This window comes from Ursus maritimus, unplaced genomic scaffold (assembly GCF_017311325.1).
Source record: "Ursus maritimus isolate PB19 unplaced genomic scaffold, ASM1731132v1 scaffold_9, whole genome shotgun sequence".
Classification (NCBI taxonomy): Eukaryota; Metazoa; Chordata; class Mammalia; order Carnivora; family Ursidae; genus Ursus; species Ursus maritimus.
Genome location: NW_024427107.1, coordinates 36,071,151 through 36,092,994, shown reverse-complemented (window position 1 = coordinate 36,092,994; position 21,844 = coordinate 36,071,151). Strand labels below are relative to the sequence as shown.

Here is a 21,844-nt window from a genome sequence, read left to right as displayed (position 1 = left end):
GAGTGATCTTTCTAAAGCGTAAATTTGGTTTTTTTAAATCTCCTTATTTGAAACTCTTTAGTGGCTCTCCACTGTGCTCAAAATAAAGTACAAATTTCGTGTCATGATCTGGTCCCCTTTTATCAAATGTCCAGCCTTACTTTTTGGCATTTTTCCTCATCTAACTATACTCTAGCCCTTCTTTTAAGAGTTTCCTCAGTGTGCCATGCTCTCTTTCACTGCTGGGATTTTAGCATGCATTTATCTTCTCTTCCTGGAACATCATCTTTTCTTCCTCTTTCCAGCATAATCCAGGAAGCAGTTGTTTAGTTAACTGTTATGTAACTCTTATGTAATCTTTAAGACTACATTTAGAGGTCATTTTCTCCTTCAACGATTCTCTGATATCTCTTCATGCAAAAGTAGTTATTTTTCCCATGTATTTTCATTAACCTTCTGTTTATTCATTTTAACATTTATCATCTTGTATTGAGTCTCTCCCACTAGACTATAAATTTTTTCAAGACAGGGACTGTATTTTGTTTACTATTATATCTCTGATACCACAATTTTTAGAACTGTAATAGATCCATATAAATGTTTTTTAAATGGATTAATGAGATAACGTAAGAACCTGGTTCAGGGGCATCCTCTGTCACTGATCTTGTTCTGATCACATATTCTGGTCCAGCTATCTGTCTGTCTTTCTCTCTCTCTCTTCCTCCCTCCCTCTAGTTCTATATCTAATTATTTGCTTTCAGATTCGACCTTCATTCTTTGGGTCTGGGTTCTTATCAAACCTCAGGACCAGGTCTGTCTGCTTGCTGAGATTTCAATTATACCTTTATTATTAAGCAGTATTTATTAAACGTCTATATGAGTTAGGTATAGTGCTCATTCAAAGATAAAGCAGAGAACAAGATTGGCTTAGTCTCCACATTCATGGAACAAAGATTCTAACTGGAGAGAATTGGAGGCAGATAACTTGCTCTTTAGTTTCACAGATGGAGAGAAATTATGTCCTAGGAGTTGTACCTGATGGATTACACCTGGACCAGATTTAGATGAGGAGATATTGACCTTTGATCTGATGTTATGTTAGGATGCCACAATAGGATGCTATAATAGGAACCTTGGGAGGGAGATGAAAGTATTTTGCATGTGGAAGGGATGTAAATCATTGAAGGCCAATGGGCAGACTATGGAAGACAGACTTTAAGGTGTCTCCCATTATTGCCACCTCCTGGCGTTCACATCTTTGTATAATCACCTCCACTTGAGTGTAAGTAGGGCCTGTCACTTGTCTTTAGGCAATGGAATAGGAAAAGGTGATAGGATGGTACTCCCATGATCATGTTATATAAAACTCCGTCTTGCTAGCAGACTTATTCTAGAGACTTTGTCCCTTGTTGGATTTGAAGTAAGGGGCCATGTTAGGAGGCTTGTATGGCAAGGCACAGTCTCTAGGTGACAGCAAGAAGTTGAGACCTTCAGTCTCAAGGAAATGAATTCTGCCAATAGCCTAAGTGAGCTCAGGAGTGAAACCGAGTCAGGCCTCCAGATGTGACCCCAGTCCCAGCTGACATCCTTAATTGCAGCCTAGCAGAGTAGGGAGCTAAGCCTACCTAGACTCGTAACCCCAGGAAACTGAGATAACAAATATGTGTTGTTTTTAGCTGCTAAGTTTGTTCTGCAGCAATAGAAAACTAACACAGGGAGACAGATAATAAACAAGTAAACAGATAAAGAGTGAATTGTGTTAAAATGTATGAAGGGGAATAAAAGGTAATATTGTAGAAAAAAAGTTTAGACAGTGGCTACTTTAGATGGAATAATCAGGAAAGGTCTCTCTTGAGATGTTATGTTGGCAGAAGCCCAATGAATGAAGGGGATCTAGACATCTTGTGGTAGAATAGAGGATAGAAAGACATTTCAGCAGAGAGAATTTTTGATGCAAATGCTCTGAAATAGCAAACAACTCGACACATTGGAGGAATCAGTGGCCACTGTATAAGCAAGAAGGAGAGTGGTAGTCACAGTGTATAGATTTTGGGGCCAAGTAGTAAGGAATTTGGACTTCATTTGTAGTGCACTGGGAAGCCTTTGAAGGACTCTTAGCAGGAGAGTGACAAGACTTACCCTCTATCTACTCTGTGAAGAATGGATTCGAGTTGGGGCCTTTGGATTGAGCAAAAATGAAAGCAATATAGTCATTAGGAAGCTGTCGTAGATGAGGATTGATCATGACTTAGATGGAAATGTTAGCAGAGAAGATACATACCTCTCAGAGGTCAAGATAAGGACAGGCTCTCTTCATCATATGTGTAAGACCTTTCCTGGTCTGGCTCCCATTTACCTCTCCACCTTCGACTCCCTTCCCCTAGTGAACTTCTGTCCCTGCACACTGAATTTCTGCCAAGTGCCTGATGTCAGCTCTCTCTAAAGTCTATGAGGTCTGACTGAACTCCCTGTTTTTATTTTCTATTGCATATGGTGCCCTTCATTTCATACCTTCTCTCTGGGCAGCTCCCAAGTCCTTGGGTATCTGCTGTGCCTGTCTGTCCATCCCGATCCTTCTTAAGGCCCAAGCTTGCTGAAGTAACAATGAAAGAAAAAGATTAAAAGAAACAAGGAAAACTAAAAATCATCTTGTAAAAACATTATTCCAGTAAAATTAATATTCCAGTTGGTTTTTTTTTTTTTTTGGATTTGTCAATTTCTCTGTTATTTTGGCCCCTTCTCCTTGTGGTGAATTCTGAATATCCCTATTTATCATGTTTAGTAAGAAGCAAGAGAAAATGGAACAGCCTGTGTGCCAAAACAAAGAGGGGAAAAGCCCTGTAATTGATCACATTTACATTCTTAGAAAGAACACATTTGCAATTTAACCTGCCCTCTGGAACATGAGAAATGAAAAGAATAAACAACTCACTGATGTACATCTACAAGGGCTATTTTGTTTCTCATTTTGTTCAGCATATTTCAGGGCTTCTGAGGAATAGATACAAACTAACATGAGGTGAATAACCATATATAACCAGATAACAGTTTTTATCTGAAATAGACAATAATATGACCTTCTTTAAAGAAAAAAAAATCACACATTTCTGTCCATATTTTTAATTCAATTGATTTTATTTGAAATAATACAAGGAATTTCTTTACTTTTTTTTTTTTTAAGTATTGAAATTTCACAGATGGTGGTACCCAGTCATTATGAGGCAGTTATTATGCTGTAGCAATCTGGAAATGTTTTCACTTGTCAGAATATTCCAGATTCTTAAATCGTGGTACTCAAAGCTCTTCCCAATGGGTCCAACCTAACTGTCCAGCCCTTGAGGTCTTATACTCATTTTTGTCTAATCCCTGGAATCTAGCAACACCAGACCACTTATTATTTATTTCCTCATATACACCACCCCTTGTCATGCTTATGATTTTCCTAATCTTATTTAAAATGCAGCTTATGATTTAGTGGATCTGGAGAAAAGCCAGAGATTCTACACTGCGAACAACCTCTCTGGTGATGCTGCGGTTGGTTTGTATGAGACATTTTCAGTAGCAAGGATTAGGCAGTGTAACTATTTTTATTTCTGATCATGCCTTCCAGCCCTGTGGGTTTCTTTTACATGGAGACAGTAGCCATGAGACAACACCAACTCATTCTCGTATCTTCAGGTCAAATCTCAAGGCTTTCCATGAAAGTTTTTTTCTGCTAAGAGAGAGAATTAATAACTTCCTACTCTAATGGCTTTCCTTTACACCTAGGATAAAATTCAGAGTCCTTACCAGGCTCACAAAGGCTGTGTCTCTATTCCCTTTTCCTAGCACTTTCCTTTTGCTTACTCCTACACCGGTCTTGTTATACCCGCAATATGCCAAACATGTGTTAGTTTTAGGGAATTTTTTTAAATTGCTCTTCCCGTCACATGTCCTCATGGCTTTTATTTAGGCCTTTGATCCCTTCCTCAAAGAGGCCACTGCATTGAGTTGACCCCTATGCACAGCTGCCTGGACATGATCGCAATGAAGGCTGAACTCCAGCCTCTGGTTTGCTAGGCCGGATTAATCTGGTAGCAGAGGGCAGGAGACGTAGATAGACAAATCAGAAAACTCTTGCAGTGAGCCAGATGTGAGAAAATGAGGACTGGGGTGATTGCCATGGAAACAGTGAGCCCTGCTGGAAGGGCTGCATATGCCTGGAGGAAGGTCTGCCTTTTTCTTATGTGTCCCAAAATGCAACTGCCCAGCTCTGAGTGGTCTTCCTTGACCACTCAATTTAAAATAGCAAGCCACTGACTATTTCTATCCCCTTAGTCTGCCTTAATTTTCTTCCCGAAATGATGACTCAGATGTTTTATTATGTATCTTACTGATTTGTTTTTGTTGTTTGTCTTTGCAACTTTGAATGTCAGCTCAGTGAAAGAAGAGGCTTTTTCTCTTTTGTTTACTGCAATATGCATAGTGCCTATATGGTATAAAAGAAACATTCATATAAATATGAATTGAGTTAATCAATGAATGAATACTCAGAGTTTCCAGGGAACATAGAATAAGGAAGTATAAGACAGATATTGGCTCAAGTCTCAACTTGTCTACTTGCTAGCTATGTGAAATTAGCCAAGTTACTTATCTTCTCTGGAAATGTTTCCTCATCTGTCAATGGGCGTAATAGTAATACATGACTCATTGGCGGGTGGGCACAATGACATTGGATAATAAATGTAAATTTCTTAATTTTTTCCCTGGTACCTCACATTTATCACACCCTATCACAAATGTTTAGTTTTTGTTTTTCCCCTTGGCTGTGAGCTCCATGAGAGCTCTTATTACAATGCTTCTTAAGCACCTAGGAAAACCTATTTTCAATAACTCATTCACACATATTGCTTATGACATGACTGCTCTGTGCCAGGTACTCTGCTCTGGCAGGGGATACTCAACAAAGAATGCAGTCGTGGACCATCATGTATCTTCTGCGAAGTGAAGGAGAGAGACATAAACAAAAACAAACATGAAAATGTCTATAGCTTGTAACATTGTGAGAAAGAAGTAAACAGAGGACTGTCATAGTATGACCATAAAGAAGATATTTCTTTTACATTTTTGTGGGGTAAATGTAGATAATATTTGTATTTGTTTATTTTAAATATCCACTGGTATCCCATTGTATTTTATTAGCAATATCCTCTTCTTGGTCAATGACGTAAGACAGGTGTTGGGGGTATTTGCAATCATTCTGACAAATTTCTCAGATACATGCATCTTGGTCAGTAGAAGGTGAGATGATGTTTATAGACCTGTTGTTTCTAGCTCTACCTTCCAGAGCAACTAGTTCTCTGACTGCCTCAGATCGTATATGGGAGATGCATGTGATGTGCAATGTAGACTGTCTCTGGGCTGTATCAGGGTCCTGACAGCAAAGAAAAGGCACATTTGGCGGGTTTAACTAAGGAGAAGTTAATGAGCAAAACAATCACTGTGGTGTAGATGGGGTTAAATGAATGATCAATTCTATTGAAATATCTGAGACTGGCCACAAGGGTATCGTTACTGCCCATAGGCATGAAGGGGCAAGAGAAAAGCATATTTTGCTGGAGCAGGGAGAGCTTGGGTCACTGGCAAGAACTACTCTAGTGAATATTAATAAAAAATGGGAAGGGCAAAGTTGCCAGGATGGAAAGAATTGTAAAACCTTTGGAATATTAGATGATATGGTTGTAATCCCATATATAGAATGGCAGAATCCCAGGAGGTGAAGGGCAAACTTTCTGAGCACTTTGCTTGATATTTCTCCTCTCTTGAGTAATATTTATTTACATCATTACTTCTCTGCTTTGTTCATTCCCATTGTTCATCTTACTACTCCCTTTAGTGGTCACAGCTGTCAAAACACTCCTACACCTTTCTCCTTCCCTATGTTCTTTTAGGGAGAACTGTCTTCTCTAATTCTCTTTGATGATGGACATGAAAATATATTATTTGAGGGGTACCTGGGTGGCTCAGTTGGTTAAGCGCGGGACTCTTGGTTTCAGCTCGGGTCATGATCTCATGGGTCATGAGATCAACCCCTGCATAGGCCTCTGTGCTCATCGAGGAATCTGCTTGAAGTTCCCCACTCATGCACAGGCTCCTGCTCTGTCTCTCAAATAGATACAAAAATCTTAAAAAAATACATTATTTGAAAAACTCATGCTATAAACTCTCTCTGAGATCAAGTTATTCTTTGACCACTCTTTATATGTGAGCTAACCAATTTTCATCCATCTTTCTTCTCCAGACTAATTGAGTTCAATATTATTGAAATGATCTAAAGGTAACAGGATTTTTTGGTTAAATGTTCAAAATGGAAAATGAATTAAAATGTTATTCTTTAAGATGTGAAGAACTGCCACCAATGCATTAAACACACAATTTAAAAATCACAATCTTTTTCTTAAATATTATACATTTTGATACAACAAAAATAAATTTAGATTTATTTATTGCTTGGCAGTGATACAGTGAGCAAAAATATCTTATGGCATTCATTTGTTTTATTTTTAGCAACATGGCTTCTCCTTATTTGTCTTCTATTTTGGAGTACATGTTATATATATTACTTTATGCATTCATAGTTGAGTGATGCCATTGACTATTCGCTTAATTCATTTATAAAAGAAGAAATGTTTTAGACACTCCCAATACTACTCTTTATAGTAGTTGAAACAGTTGCTCATTTAGAGTGGCATATCAGCTCTGTTTTGCTCTCAACATTTAATGAGAGGCAGTCATTTGAATCACTTTCATCAGCCTGAAGCCTGAATTTCCAAACATTGCATATAAGTGTTCACTGGATTTGTGTTTCATTCTGGTAGAGAAGTTCTTCTAATGGATTTTGCCTGCAGCTGGTGGTATTCATTGAGCAATGGTGGAAATCAATTAAATTATCCTTTTTCCCCTATAAAAATGATTTAATAAATGTACAAATTTTTAAAAGGAAATATATTTTAATATTAATGTATAATTTAACTTGAATCCACACTCAATCTATTCTTAATAACTGGATCATTCTTCAGGAAGGGAGATGCAATAATTTCACCAGGTATGATAGAAAAAATTTCATTTAGGCCAATTCATTTGATGTAATGAAGAATTTTAATTGTTTGGCACATTCAAAATCTTCCATTGCTTAAGGCCACATGTAGAAATAAGGCCATGGAAATTTATTCTTTTTTCTTTTTCTTCCCCCAAAGAATGTTATATTGTCTTGGTACATTACAGGTTAAGCAAGAAAGAATAAAAGGAATGGATACAGGAAGCTGTGGTCTTGTAATGCTATAAAATTTTTATTTATAGATTACAAATATAAACGAACATTTCCATGGTAAATTAAAATTATTGTTCTAGACTGTGCCTACCAAAAAGAAATACAAAAGTTATGAACAGTTTAGTTTAACAATCATTTTCTGAAACCTCCTGTTGAATCATATGAATATGAGCCTCATTAGAAAAAAATGCTGAAGAATTTTTGCCTCATAACTTTTGATTCACATGAAATCATATTTGCCTCATTTGTCAAATCTATTTAAGCTGCAGTATTTTTTACATATTATTGATTTTGATAGGCTCACATTGGAGAATCAGGGTCACAGGATTAGTGTGATTATAGCAATTCAGCAAAAGCATGTAATATAGGGCACTTCCTATATATTATCCAAATCATACTTCTAATGCATTTTGTAATATAAACAATTTGCCTCTTAGAGTCTCCTATTTCAGCCCATTCTGAATGTTTTTTTTTATTAGACATCAGTTTCTTTGTCATTTCTCTTCTTCAGAACCATTCATTTATTAATTTATTCGAGCCGCAGCCATCTATTAAGTGCCTGCTGTGTGCTAGACATTAAGATAAATGCTGGGGATTCAAAAACACATGTAACAATTTCCTGCCTTCTAGTGCTCCCACATTCAGTGAGGGACACAAATAGGTGAGAAGTCATGGATTAATTCTTCTGGCTAAGATCTATGGGAGGAGGATGCTTCACTTTCCCTGGAGAAGATGTCCTAGAGGAGAAAGCATTTCAGCTAAAATTTGAGGGATACATGAGAAGTGTAAAGAAGTCAAACAGAGTAAGCATTATACCAGTAGTGAGGGGAAAATGTTAAAAAGCATCAAGAAGAAAAAGTTGTATTTGACTAATTTTAAAATTCTTCACTTAGTTTTTATAACCCTCTGCCTACTGCCCCATTTTGATCTAATCCTAACTCCTATTTCCCAGGAGTCAACTTTTGCTCAAGTAAGTAGTCTTCACGGTGCCCTGCATTTGCACTTTTTTTATTTTCTGGCTCCATGTACTTGCTCAGGTAAAGCTGCCTTTAACCTGCTTTCTAATCAAACTTCCCCTTAGGACAAACTCAGGCCTCACTTTCCTGTGGAAGCATTCCATATACAATTGAACCTTCACTGAGCTTCTTTTTTAGGGATCACCTTTGCACTCAAGGCAAGAACCCTTTAAATTAACACATAACTAATATTTCTAGCACATTTTTTGTGAGTAACTTGGGGAGGAGCATTGTTTTGATCTGAATCCTGGTGAATACTCTTTTTAATACACAGCCTTGGGTATGTATTTGCCTTCCTCGTAAAATAGAGATAATAAAACATACCTTGAAAGGTGTTTATGAAGATAAAATAAGAAAGGAACATATTATAAAAGCTGTTGGCCGTGCAGAGTTGGAATCACGTAGAAACCATGGAAAATAAATAATCTTTATATAATATAAAGAAATGCACACAAATATGGATCGAAATGAGAGAGATCAAAGTGAGATGCAAAGACTTGGTACAGGAAACAATAGATACCCTCTTTATGGATTGTGTTGAATATTTCAGTGACATAGGGACCATTGAGGGGATATAGACAAGGAATTAATTAAGAGAATCTCTGGAGTGCCTGGGTGGCTCAGTCAGTTAAGCATCTGCCTTCGGCTTGGCTCATGATCTCAGGGTCATGCAGGTCAAGCAGAGGCTCAGCAAGGAGTACTTCTCCCTCTCACTCTCCCTCTGCGCTTTCTCTCTCAAATAAATAAATAAAATCTTTTAAAGAAAGAGAGAAAATCTCTAGTAAGTTAGTAATTACAGGTAAAAGGCTTTGTGCAAACTGAGATAGGATATATGATCTAGCACCTAGGATATTTTCTGTATGTCAGTATTTTCTGGTATAAGCACTCCAGTGTATACATCATCCAAACCTTACCATGATCTTATCTTATTATCACTTTCATTTTATATCTATGGTAAGTGAGGCACAGAAAAATAGAATGAAAAAAAAAAGAAGAAATGAAAAGTTGAGTGACTTGCTCAAGATTATGCACTTAGTATACAGTATACCAAGATTCAAACCATGGGCTATTCTCTTAACTCTACAGAATACCTACAACATCCCCTAGCACACATAGAGTTAGTTCATTTAGGGGAAGGTAGTTTTTGAGTGTATAAGAATCTTGCAGAGTTGGCAAATTAAAATTCTGGTTTATTAAAGTTCCAAATTATGAGCGTCCCAGTATAGAAGTCACAATTATATTATCAAACCAAATAAGCTCTGTGAAGCAAAGGATAAACTGTATTCAAAGTCCTAACACATTAGGAGTGTTAGGAATAAAGGAGTGGGGTTCTATTAATATTGTTATTAAAGTCTCTGAGGAAGATATATATATATCTTGGTTCTTCCATAAGTGTCCAGTGAGATCAGAAACCAGTCTCATTTGGGGTTCCAACCTCATCTCTGTAAACTATGGCCTCCATAGAGCTCTAGAGGCCACTCAATCCAGCTCCCTATTTATATGCTTGTATGTGGAGCAAAGGAGAGAAAAAGGGTGGTTTCAATAGGAGGAAAGGCTTCTTCTGTGCCTTAGACATGACAGAGTGGGGGTAGTCAACAAATTTTATCCCTTCCCTCACATTCTTCTCCTTTACTGGATTATAAACAATTTATTTTTTATGTTTATTATTTTTATTTTTTAATTAATATATAATGTATTATTGGTTTCAGAGGTAGAGGTCAGTGATTCATCAGTCTTATATAATACCCAGTGCTCATTACATCACATGCCCTCCTTAATGTCCATCACCTAGTTACCCCATCCCCCCACTCTGCTCCCCTCCAGCAATCCTCAATTTGTTTCCTATGATTAAGAGTCTTTTATGGAGGGGCGCCTGGGTGGCGCAGCGGTTAAGCGTCTGCCGTCGGCTCAGGGCGTGATCCCGGCGTTATGGGATCGAGTCCCACGTCAGGCTCCTCCGCTAGGAGCCTGCTTCTTCCTCTCCCACTCCCCCTGCTTGTGTTCCCTCTCTCGCTGGCTGTCTCTGTCGAATAAATAAATAAAATCTTTAAAAAAAAAAAAAAGAGTCTTTTATGGGTTGTCTCCCTCTCTGGTTTCATCTTGTTTTATATCTTCCTCTTGTCCCCTATGATCATCTGTTTTTTGAATTATAAACAGTTTCAATGTACTATATTCTTTCATGTGTATCATAGTTTTTAGGAAACCTAACTTAGTGGTTAATAACAGAAATTTTGGGGTCAGGTGAACCATCCTTGAGTCCTCTCTCTGATACTTGCTAACTGTGATTTAAGTAAAGTTATTTAATTGTTCCACAGCCTGTTTCACTTGTAAAATAGGGATTATAACAGTACTTACCTCTTAGACTTTTTATGAGATTCAAACTAAAAATTATGTGATAAAACACTGGTGTCTATACCCTTGTTACCCCTTAGTAGAAATTATCTATTACTACTACTATTATTATTAACCATCAAGATTATGCTCAGTAAATGCTTTTTGAGCTCAGTTACTGATTTATTCTCTCCTATGTAAAACAGCTGTCATTGCAAATTTACAGTCAATTTAGAGTCTGTAAAACAGCAAGAAGAGACATTAGGATTATTCAATAATAAAGTGAGAGTAAATGCACATATTGTCTTGAATTCTAAGGCCAATTTCTTTTATTCATACTTTGTTCACAGACATGTCTCGGGGTTAAATATATATGATAATTTTACTCCAGTTCAAATAGGAAATTACTTTAGAATTTAAATAAATTTGTTCTGTCTTCTGAGTTTCTTCAGAGCGGAACAATGCAGCAGGGTAGAGAGGTAAATTTAGAGGTTATCTCTACACAAATTGTAAAAGTGGTCACTGGTAGCTAAGAAAATAATAATAAAGAAAATGGAAATGCTCCTAAAGTTAATATCATTGTGAGCCTCGTCTGTGGTTTAAATATTGTATGAATTAATCAACTACCTACTTGAGATCTCCACTCACATGTCTCAGAGGCATCATGAGCTTAGCATCTCCTAAACTAAACTCTTGTGGCCTCCTCCACTCCTAACTCATTTCTCTCCCAGGCTTTCTGCTAGCAATAAATAATGCCATAATTATTAAGGACAGAACTTGGCTCCCTTTCTTCCTAATTCCACCTTGCCCCACTTTTCCTCATGTAACCCATCAACAATTATTGTTGATTTAACGTTCAAAATATATCTCAACTTACTCACATCTCTCCTCTTCATTGCCAACACCAGAGTCTATCCTCACACGTCTGAACAGCTGAAATATGCATCTAATTCCTCTCTTCAATGCTCCTATTCCTTCTCTAAATTCTATTCTCTACACTCCAGATGAGTAATTTCTTAAAAAATATAAATGTGGTCATGTACCTCCCCTGATTAACTCTGCTGTAATTTCCCATTGCAATGACAAGAAAATTCAAACTCTTTTACCATGGCTGGCAAGGTCCACCTTGAACCTGACCCATACCTGTGACTCTAACCTCATCTTAGGCAACCCTCCTCCTTGCTTACCATCCTTCAGACACCTCAGGTTTCCTCCAGGCTCCTGATCACGTAAGTTCCTGCCTGGGGGCTTTGTACTTGTTGTTCCCTCTGTGCTGGAGCATTTGTCTTTCATAGATGACTCCACTCACCCTTCAGTTTTGTCATAAGTGCTGTTTCCCCAGAAAAGCCTGGTCTGGACATTAAATAAGTCCCCACACTCATTATCTCATTATTCCCACTTAACACCCTACTTATTTCTTTCCCAGAACTTAATATTTTGTATTGCACATACATATACATACCTCCTCCATCAATGCCTGTATTTGCTTGTCTAAAATGCCTGTATCCCAATAATAATACAAACTCTGTAAGGGCAGGACTGTATTTCTTATTTACCAATGTATACTCAACACCTAACATTGTGCTTGACACACGGTAAGGGCTTTTTAAATATTCATCCAATAAATGAAACTTAGAAATACGTATAGTAATAGCTGAACTATCTGGAATGTCTGTAGACAGGTTACCTATGAAAACCATGTAGTAAAACTTCAGCAGAGCTTTTTAAAAGAAAATTCTTAGTATGTTTAGAAGTCACCTTTTCACGGTGAGGAAAATGCACAATAATTCTAGAAAGAAAAAAATCAGGATTTATTTTAAAATTTCACACATGTTAAATAATATTAGAAATAAAGCTTAAATAGAATCATAAGGAAAAGGAAATAATGAGTAATTTAGTAATACTTGGTAAAACATTATAGTGATAGGGACGCCTGGGTGGCAGAATTGGTTAAGCATCCAACTCTTAATTTTGGCTTGGGTTGTGATCTCAGGGTTGTGAGACTGAGCCCCATGTGGAGCCCCAGGTCAGGCTCTGCATTCAGCATAGAGTCTGCTTAAGACGCTCTCTCCCTCTGCCCCACCCCTCAACTCTCTCTCTCCTTCAAATAAATAAATAAATAAATAAATAAATAAATAAATAAATCTTAAAAAAAACAGTTTAGTGATAAATGTGTAAACCTCAGGTCATTTTAATATGTCTAGTATTAAATTCTAGTGTTAAATTTAGTATTAAATTCTTGCCTGCCTACCATGCTGGGCACGGTGCTAGGCATAAACAGATGCATGTGGAGAAAATAGCCAAATCAGTCTGTCTCCAAAAGGACCTATAGCCTGCAGTAATGGTTCTCCAATATCAGTAGGCCTCAGAACAATCTGGGTAATGTATTTAAATATGGTCCTTGGACCTCACTCCTATGGATCCTGGCTTAGTAGATCTAGAGTAGCATCTTAAGATCTATAATTTTAACAAGCTCCCTACATGCTTCAGATGAAGGTGCTTTTTGGACTTTAACCGAACAATGCTGATACAGCTGGAGAGACCCACAGCAAGGGAAAAAAAATACCATCTTGTGCAACAAGAGCTATGATGTGGCCAGCATGAAGTATGAAAGCTTGAACGAAGAAGACCTCATCCATGTTTAGAGATTACTGCTAAACCAAGTCCTGGAGGATAAAAAGAAGTAAGTCAGAGGTGAGAGCCATGAGGTCATATGGAGATGCATGTGAATCTCTCCAATAAAGAGAGAAGAGTGCTACAGAGAAAAATATGTTGATCTCAGTGGGTGTAGTGGGTAAGGTTGGTGGAGTGGTCAGGAGGACATACTATGTCTTGCTATGCTAGTTTAAGAGTTTGACTTTGTCTAGTGGGTGGTAACAATGATACGACCACATTTGAATTTATACATACACAAACACATACAATGCTATATTTATAGATTCTAGATGAATAGCAGAGAGTGGATAGAAGGTGTGTAATATGAAGTTCAGGGAAACCAGTTATGAGGTTTTCACAGTTATGCAGCTGAGAGATGGCAATAATGTGAAATAAGATATTGTGACAATGGAGAAAGCAGGAAATGAATGGATGTGAGGGATATTGAAGAGGTAGAATTGACAGAATTTAATGATTGCTTGCATATTAAGGATGAAACAAAGGAGCAGGAAGGCTTCATGATTTGTAGCTTGACTCAGTAGATACAATATAGATGTTAACAATTAATTAATAACTAATGAACTAATCATCAATAAACATAAACAGTCATTTTAGCAATGCAAAAATGAGAAACCAGAGCTCTAGGAAAAAGTTCAAAGATGCATTGCAACATCAGAGTTTATCCATTAATATTAGTCTTTACATTTCTAAATGAAATTTAAAAGTAAATTTAAAACCCTAAGTATTTAGGGGCATCTGGGTGGCTCAGCCATTAAGTGTCTGCCTTTGGCTCAGGTCATGATTCCAGCGTCCTGGGATCGAGCCCCGCATCAGGCTCCCTGCTTGGCGGGAAGCCTGCTTCTCCCTCTCCCACTCCCCTTGCTTGTGTTCCCTCTCTTGCTCTCTCTCTCTGTCAAATAAATAAATAAAATCTTTAAATAAATAAATAAATAAAACCCTAAGTATTTAAAAAATGATCTGTAAGTAATATTTTATATCTAATGGAAGCTTCAGGTAATATTATCTAAATAACTCAATAGCTAGACTTATTTCATAAGTATCAGAACAGGACAAAACTAAAGAATCACTTCAAGAAATGCCTATATTCCTGGTCCTCTCTTCTTTTAAAGAAAATCTCAAAAGAGATTGATCTTTGTAAATTTCCACACAATTACTTTTATAGTGAGAAAGTGGTAAGTACAGTAAGAATTCAGCCACCCTGACCCACCTGCCCTGGCTCCAGATGAAAAATTATACAACGAGTTCTGGCCAATAGGTTGAGAGTACAAGTGCCCCTATCATTTCAGGGCCACAACACAGAAGAGCAACTGTGTGATCTTTAGGTGACATCTTCTGCTGCAGTTGTTGAAAAGGCAGAACCATGAGATAGACGTAGTTGGATCCCTGAGTCACTGCATGGTGGCCATCAGACTTCACATGAGTGAGAAATAAATCTTTGTATTGTGCAGCCATTGAAATTTCAGGGTTAATTTGTTACCAGAGCCCAACTTAGCCCATCCTAACTAATACAGTAGGAAATTCTGTACTGATGTAAGGAGGTAGGAACTTGGCCATGTCAGAGTGCTCCTGGAGGCAGGCCCTACACTAGAGAATGTGTAAATGGAGCATGGAGATGACTTAAACAGACCGAAGAAATTGTGTTTGAATGTCACCCAGCAGATACCTAGATTTATCCAGTGTTAAAAGAGGTGAGTGGGAAGAATTAGCTTTGGGATCAAGTGACTTCTGGTGCTGCTGTTTCAACCCTCCATTTTACAATTAGGTATCATAACTCAGTCATGTTTGTTTCCAAGCAGAAGGCTATACCTTAAACACAGTTATCTCTACAAGAGGCTATGATTGGGTGTGTCTATGGTAAGGCTAGCAGCTCTCTGTAATGAAAAATTCTCCAGATTGTATGAGAGTAAGCACAAGAAAGTTGTCGTTTTGCAGTTAGCTAAGCTCTTGGTTCTGTAAGAATGATATTCACTTCAGTATGGGCTAAAATATGGCTCAAAAGATGGACTTAAGGCTGGGGTAGAAGGAGTTTCTGTAGCTCAGCTAAACAAAAAACCGTATTGCAAAAATATTTCCTTTGTATGCAAAGAAGAAAGTTGGTTGAATTATTTTACTCAGCTAGAATAAAAACTAAGCCACATCTACAGCAAATACCAGTGTGGTTAAACTGAAACATACATATTTAAATTCTATTTGCATTCAGCTGGAATCCTGCATCCTTTGTGTTTTCTGTGATTGAATTATTGCAATAATATGACTTTTTTTAGGTCTTATGAAAAATTAATAGTTTAATTCCTTATGAGTATTATTAATATTAATGTAATGACTAAGAGTAACACATATCATACATTACTTGCCTGTGGCCTATTTTATAGTGTCGTTTCCAACTTTGTTATTTAGATGAGGAATTATATAATTTTTAAAATATGAAAACCATTTCAATAACCATTTGACACACAAACTGCATGGCATAAAGTCTTAACAGGATATAAAATGCTTCATTAAGTGTCATCTAACATGTCTATAGGAGACTCTCTGTGCTGGATTTCCTTTTTGTGAATCTTATGTTTAATTATAGTCCCAAATGATTAATTTTCATACTTAAGAGGAAGTGAGAAGAACTTTAAGGCCTGACTTTGGTGTAAGGATGTACTTCAAACATACAAAATAATTCACAAACCACAAAGGGGAAGTTACAATTGACAGAGGAATTTTATATTACAAGTGCCTATTTAATCTTAGGGTAACTGTTATGTATATATTCTCTTCTTAAAGTCCTAATGGGACCAGAGTGGCCATTCTCATATACTTGGAGAGAAAGACAAAAAAAGTCAAGTGAAGTGAAATATAAAATGACCCAGAATATAATCAGGATTTCCCAGGGTGAACAAAATCACCTAATTTTGGGTCAGTTGTATGAAATGACAATCGTTTAAAAATGTCTGTCTGGCTCTCTGAGAAGGAAATACTTAACAGAAAAGAAAAGTAAATGGAAAGAAACAATTAAGGTACTGTTTGTCCTTTTCTTTGATTAGGAACAACAAAAAACCCCAATGCAAACAGTATGTAAAGTGATCCTTATTTCATGTAACTCAATAAAGTCAAACAGCGACCCACAGATATATTTGAATTTAGGACCTTGGCAGATCTAGTTGGGTCCGTAAAAATAAAAAGATACAATGATAGGAAGAAGAGAAAATAATTTTTAGGACTCTAAATCAGTGGTTTTCTGTGTCTGGAAATTGAAAATTGATTCAAGAATTCAGCTAACATTCATAAAATAAAAATAATATAGTTCAAAATCATGGTCTCCAAGGAAATGCCATCTTTAAAAAACCACAGATTATTGACTGTAAGGTTTCTACCCTGCACTTGCTAGTTTTCTTTAAAAGCTAAGGCTCAGTATGTTTTGAAAAACAAAAGCTATCTCTCAAGCCCACCCTGCTAATTTCCTAATCCTTATCCACATTTTTCAAGTGCAAATTTTCAAATCACTTGACAGAGACTTCGTTTGCAAGGTTTCTGAATAATGTTAGAGAATAACGTTATTTTTCCCTGTAAATTCTTGAGAATCAAAGTTAATGATTATATCCAAATACAACTGGGATTGCCACATGGCGGCTGTTACCATTTGTTTTCTCTATTTCCTCTTGGACCATTGCACTTCTTTGGCATTCACTATTATAAAAAATATTTAATTGCAGTTAAGGGAAAACACACATCGAGCCAGCCTATTTTTGAGGTAACGGTAGTTGATTCTCTATGTTATGCATTTATTCTCCTTCTGTTGCCTCTATCGAAATGTAAGAACAAGTGTCACAGAGCTTCAGAGCAAAGGTAAACAAATCCTTGAATTGCCCACAGAGTTTGCCAAGTGTGGAGCAGCTGCTATCGGGGGACAGAATCACAGAATGTAGTTAAACAGAAATAGAATATTCAAAACAGGACATGAGCAGCAGGGCTGGCCTAGTAAAATAGGAAGGAATAGCAAATTCAACTTAAAAGCTCTCTCCCTCCCTAGGGCTTGCAGCTTGCCATCTTCTTCAAGGGTAGCCATTGCCCTTGAGATGCCTTTGGTGAACTGCAGTCCTCCCTTGTAATTTTCCAGTGAGAACACTCACAGCATCATCTGTCTCAGCACACCTATCTTTATTCTTTTCTCAAAGTGGTCATTGGTGTCTTAGCTCCTCTGCCTCAGGATTTTCAAGGGACTCATTACATTTTAGCAAAAGTTGCGGGAGACATGTAATCTCAGTTCAGAGAAGGTACTCAAACAGAGGAGCGGGATCAGAAAGAGGCTCCCTCCCTTCTGTCCTTGGCTCTCAGTCTGCAATTGACTTCATCAACCAGGACTAAATTCCAGGTCCTATACTACTGTTTTAGAGCTTATTTTCATTTCTTTGTACTTTAGTGTACATTTTAATGTGCTGCACAGAATGCTTGCTCAGGATGATGGCATTCATACCACTGGCTCTGGGGATTGTGGGCTGCAAAGGACCCACAGCCCAGTCTCCCTCTGGGAACTACCCTGGACCCGAAGGGAGCTGCGATATCCCTCCCCCGGGACAACCTCCATACAATGACTGGTCCACTGTGGGGGTACAAAGACCTCATTTCCTCACTTAAAGGCCACTTCGAAGAGGTTTTTCCACTCACAGATCATCCTGTGGAATAGGCTGGAGGCTCTGTTGCATCTGCAGTATTGTTTGGCTTCTCTCTCTGCCCAATTCTGCTACCCCCATTTCATTACTGGTACTGTTCCTGAGAGCACTCCCCATAAGATTGCTGCAAGCAATTCTCCAAGTCAGGGTCTATGACCTAATATAGTTTTCCATGTAAACATATATGCTGTGAAGGCAGAGATTGTGTTTTATCTTTTTTATCTCTGAAAACTGGAAAACTTCCAAATTCTTCCAGTGGTGCTGTGGTTATGAATTGCAAATATTTGGTAAACCCTTCTTAGGCCTAAGTAACAGAATATAACTGCCTGCTTTTACCTGCCCATACATACCATTGAGTTGCTGAAAGGCAGAAGAGAGGAAAGGGGGGAAGTCCTTCCTTCCTTGATTATGCTACTTTTTAATTTCTCGCAACATGTATCTGACTTGGATGTAGTATTTTCCATCTGAACTATATTCTCTGATTGTTCATACATGCCTGAAGTTTTATGTATGTATGTATTGTTCTCTAGACCACTATTTTTATTCAGAATGTAGCTTGAATCCCTGTATACGATCTCCAATCACTTTGCTCATGTTCTCTGATTTGGACTGACATATCAAACTAGGGGAGTTAAATATCGGGGTTATATGGTGCCACCTTCTAATTCAGTGCCCTACAGATATCACTAATCCATCATGGCTCCCAACCCTCTCACTCCATTTTGCACTTGGCAGCAGCCTCTGGTCCATGCCAACTGCTCTGGCCCTTTTGGCAGAATCCAGTTTTAACCCAACCTTGGTTATTTCCTATTTTTCTATCTAGGAAAGCAGCTGTCTATTTTCATACCATCTTTAATGCAAGGTGAAGGCAGCAACTACATTCATCCCACCTTCAGGAGCTATTCCAAGCACTCTAGAATTTGCTCCTTCCCATGACTTTCCAGCTTGAACTCCCAGGTGTCATCTTTTGAAACTGAGTCTCCCTCCTACTCAGGCTGCTGTTGACAGGGGCAGGCTGGGACCACCTGGAGAGACAGAGGAAGATTTCCATGAAGCTAATGACGTGTAACCTTCAGCAACTCTCACCTTGTGCTTTCCAAAGCCCTGAGAGTTTTTTTGGTGTGTGTGTGTGTGTGTGTGTGTGTGTGTGTAAAGTTTCAAAATTTAGACATTCTATGTATAATTTGTTAAGTCCTCTGCATCTTTCCAATTCTACTTTCCCTGCAAAGTAATCCTCCTCCTGTCAGGTGGCATTGGAATGACCACAGGCATTATTGGAATTCATTAATGGAAAGTTGAATTAGTGATATACTTAATTTGGGCTTAGTGCTATGAATTTGTGTGATTTAGAGCCACTTTCATGTATAGTGAAGTTATTGCTAGCTATGCTAATACAAGAATAGCTTCCAGAAATACTTATTCATCAGTGGGCAAAGCTGTAAGTGGAGAATTTGGTTCTTATCAGTGCCTCACCACAACAAAAGTATACACAGCATTGTAGCATTCACAGTAATAAGACATATAAAGTTCTCAGAAGTCCTGCATTTGCTGGGCACACACTGGTGGCTGTCCTGCAAACACAGTATACATGTGTGTGCAGTCCCGTGTTTTATGCTTTCTAAGCATCAATAATAAAAAAACAACTTTTGATTATCCACGATGGAGGAAAAACTACATTATCATTTTTTATGTGAAATCTTTAAATACCATTATCATACAAAGAAGGAAAGAGCACACAGCCAAAAAAATGAGAAAAAAGTACTACAATGTGTATCAGCAGTTAATTAATAAAAACATCATTGCTGTTTTGATTTTGCGATGTTTGTTATATTTGTCAGCATTTTAAAATTAGTAATTTTGTTGTGATTCCTTCTCTAATTCTAAATAAACATGTCCTCTTTATTTTATACTCAAAATATTGTGTTCTTTTCCTTAAAGAATTCTCACCCCAGTTGTATGACCTTCAGGCCCCATCAAACCAGGGTCCACCTCTGGAAGACTCAGAAGCTTCTTTGCACAGTGAGGCTCTGTATTCTGCAGAGACAAGAGGGTTTCCCACCTGGAGCCAAGTAAGCATGGTTTTTTTCTTGTCAATTTGAAACATGTGCATGGAATATTAGGGCAGGAAGAGACCAAAGATATAATCTAGCATGATATTGTTTTTCAGGTGGGGAAACTTAGGCTGAGCATGATCGCGGCTTTATCAAGTCTCTAAGACCTGTTTTAGCAGCTGACCTATGCAAAAGTGTACAGGCAGTTGCCACAGTGCCCAAGGACAATGGAAGTACCACTGGAATTCTTGAGAGGGTGCTGACAGAAAGTTCCACAAAATTATTTCAATTCCTTCACAGTCCAGGTGAGACTGGAGAGCAGAGCTGGACCCCTGGGTAAAGAAGCTCTCTGATGGGGGATAGTGCTCCTCCAAAAATGGAACTAGTGTTTTAAGAAATGATAGAAGTTAAGTTCTTAACCACTCCCAAGAAATTACAATCTTAAAGACTTTGATCTTTAGATTATGGGCAGATTTTTTTCTTTTTTCCTTTTTTTTTTTTTTAAGATTTATTAATTTATTTGAGAGAGAGAAAGTGAGTGAGCATGTGAGTGGGGGAAGGAGTGAGGGAGAGGGGGACAGAATCTCAAGCAGACTCCCCGCTGAGTGTGGAGCCCAACGCAGCGCTCTATCTCATAACCCTGAGATCATGACCCGAGCTGAAATCAAGAGTTGGATGCCTAACTGACTGAGCCACCCAGGTCCCCTTATAGGCAGACTTTTTTTTTTTTTTTTTAAAGATTTTATTTATTTATTTGACAGAGATAGAGACAGCCAGCGAGAGAGGGAACACAAGCAGGGGGAGTGGGAGAGGAAGAAGCAGGCTCATAGTGGAGGAGCCTGACGTGGGGCTCGATCCCAGAGGAGCCTGACGTGGGGCTCGATCCCATAACGCTGGGATCACGCTCTGAGCCGAAGGCAGACGCTTAACCGCTGTGCCACCCAGGCGCCCCTATAGGCAGACTTTTAATCACTGGGTTTATTGTATGGTGCAATGAGTTCCCAAATGTAAAAATGTGATCTCACTCTTGATAAACTTCTCTAGTTAGCACTTTCACATTTATTTCATTTGGCATTTCTTTCTTATTCTGTCTCTTTCTGTCTCTCTGTGTGTCTCTCCATACTCACACCCTTTGGAATAGGTAGGACAGTGTTACGGGTGGAAAAATTAGCTAATAACAGGTCCAGAGTAGCTAATAACAGGGCAGAGTAGCTAATAACAGGGCAGAACTAAGATTAGAAATAAGGCCTCCTAACTTTCTAGAGTTTTCTCTTTATATCATAGGATCTCTAGGATTAACAAAAGAATCCTTGCTTTATTTGCTTTCATTGACTTGATAAAAGCAAATTCAGGTTTATGTAAAAACAGGTAATTGCCACCTGGTGTGATTGAAAAGAGGTCAGTCTTTCCCTGATGATAGGATTCTACCATCAATAACTCTTTCCTTTTATATTCAGCTTTCATATCCTTTTAACGTCCCAAAGGTACACCTTAGAGAATAATTCCCAATGTCTTTGCGTGAATGGATTTGTATGCTTTATTTATTTCTTAGTTAAGTAAAGTAAGGAAAGAAGGGGAATATCATGACTTCCATTCCTCTCATAATCATAATTTTTGATACTCATAAATTATTTAAGTTACATTATAATTTACTTGTATTTTTCTTTATCATTGAATATAATTGGAAGAACATTTTAATGGTCATACTGATGATTTTCAGAATCACATCATTTGATCCATGCAGCAAATCACTCATTATATAATGTTTCGGTCAATATAGAGTTTTTCTTTGATATGTATTCATGTCAAGAATTTTCTTGTTAA

The 21,844-nt window shown here is 37.8% G+C and overlaps 1 long non-coding RNA gene across 1 annotated transcript in view; it reads left to right on the top strand.

Annotated features, from left to right (window-relative positions):
* LOC103661412 overlaps positions 1-21,844 on the top strand; it is an 87,959-nt gene that overhangs the window by 17,499 nt on the left and 48,616 nt on the right. Inside the window, exons 4-6 of the long non-coding RNA XR_005833686.1 lie at positions 13,126-13,329; positions 19,908-20,038; positions 20,137-20,325. This is a non-coding gene — a long non-coding RNA (uncharacterized LOC103661412). The remainder of the gene's footprint in view (positions 1-13,125; positions 13,330-19,907; positions 20,039-20,136; positions 20,326-21,844) is intronic.